The sequence below is a fragment of the Mercurialis annua genome, linkage group LG6 (assembly GCF_937616625.2).
Source record: "Mercurialis annua linkage group LG6, ddMerAnnu1.2, whole genome shotgun sequence".
Classification (NCBI taxonomy): Eukaryota; Viridiplantae; Streptophyta; class Magnoliopsida; order Malpighiales; family Euphorbiaceae; genus Mercurialis; species Mercurialis annua.
This window is the reverse complement of record NC_065575.1, coordinates 18,749,858-18,751,570: the sequence shown is the minus strand read 5'-3', so window position 1 is coordinate 18,751,570 and position 1,713 is coordinate 18,749,858. Positions and strand designations below refer to the sequence as shown.

Sequence of the window (1,713 nt, the reverse complement as noted above, 5' to 3'; positions counted from 1 at the left end):
AAACCCTAAAACGGCACCTACTCTCTGAATATCACCTCCTATTGATTCCTAAGCCTATTTTGATCATTGGTAAGTATTTTCCATCAATCTCTTATGGTTTAATCATAGTTTAATTGTTTCTAGTTGTTCTTAATCCTTTAGCCATCGTTTTGACTGATTGTAGGCTGATTTTGGTTATAAAATTTCTGGGTTTTCGTTATTGAACCGTTCTTAATCCGTTCCAAGAGGTTAGTGGTTCTAATCCATTGAATTTATGTGTAGAGATTGTTAGGTTATGATTTGATTATATACCTTGGGTGCTTTGGCTTGTGTTTTCTGTGTTGGTTTGAAGTTAAATCTGGAAATTTATTAAATCAATGTTAATTGATCTCTAAACGTTGTTTATACAATGGGTGGTATGGATTTTTCGCCTTATTTGATAAGTATATCAATTTGTTGATGTTTTGGATTTTAAATTATGTTTCTCCTTGAATAAAAATTTGGAAATTTTATATTAGGTGGTTTAGATGCCAATTATACCTTGGGGATATTAGAGGATTTGGTTATAATGAATTGCTATAAAGAATGTGGTTTTAACAAGTTGAATTCACTGTTTTTGAATTATTTTAAGTGGTTGGAAATGTTTCCATAGAATCGTTTTAAAGAGCTAAAACAAGTACTTTGGGTATTAAATTTTGTGGTAATCTATTCGATGACTTGGAGTGTTTTACCTTAGCTATATGGCATGCTTAGGGTGATTTAATTAAATCACTTAGGGCTGGAAAATATTTTAGTAAATACAAGGATGTTAGTTTACCTTGGGTTATTTGGATAACAAGTTGTTGTTATGGCATTTTAAGATAACAATGTTTTACAATGGTTTTAAAGGCTATCTAAATGTATACTTCAGATCTGAGTTCATTGTTTCAATGTGTTTTTGAATCATGTTTATCTACACTTAAAGTGTTTTATTTGATGAGTATGAACTCCGGGTGGAATTGTCAAGTGTTGACAATTTATTGACTTATTGTTGTTGTTTATGGTTTTGACTTGCTTTGGATTAAGCTTATAGTGAGTTCTTTGTTTCAAATACATTGGTTTGGTTATTAAGGATTTAACTTTGGATTTTACTCTGGTTGGGTCGGGTTAGACATGTGTCGCCCGACATGTTGTGTCGAGCATATAGTTGATATATGGCTAACACATTACTCTGGGATTTCTTGAGTTTTGAAAGATGTTGTTTGAATTATATTACTCTGGATTGTTTTTAAAATGAGAACTCACGTAAGCTTAGCTAGCTATTATATTGGTTGGATGCAAGTACACTGGCTTTGAGATTACTGTGTTTTGAATGTTGATCTTTGGTGGTGTTAAGATGCTAGTCCTAAATGATGTCTAGTAATCTTAGAGTTAGGGGTTGTTCAGATTTTAACTTATATATTGTTTTAGACCCGTCGGCTGCTCGTGCTTTGGAGTCTACGCAGGGTTGGCTGTTTGCCAAGATTCACGTGGATAAGCAAGCAGTGAGTTTATATCGCTATTTACCGCTTTATTAAGTAAATTGTATTTTGTATATATGTATATATTGTATAAACAGATTTCGAACTGTTTTCGTCATTATGGATCTGAATTGGAACGGGCTACTCGATGGGCATCATCGAGACTGTGTGCGCACCGGTATGATCATATATGGTAATTGAGGTAGGTTAGAGATACGTCTCACCTAGTGAGGGC

General features: G+C 33.5%; 1 long non-coding RNA gene across 1 annotated transcript; it reads left to right on the top strand.

Annotated features, from left to right (window-relative positions):
* On the top strand, positions 1 to 1,510 carry LOC126654069 (uncharacterized). Its single transcript, XR_007632408.2, has 3 exons — positions 1 to 69; positions 164 to 227; positions 1,429 to 1,510. It is a non-coding gene; the product is annotated as an uncharacterized LOC126654069 (long non-coding RNA).
* The last annotated feature ends 203 nt before the right edge of the window (positions 1,511 to 1,713 follow it).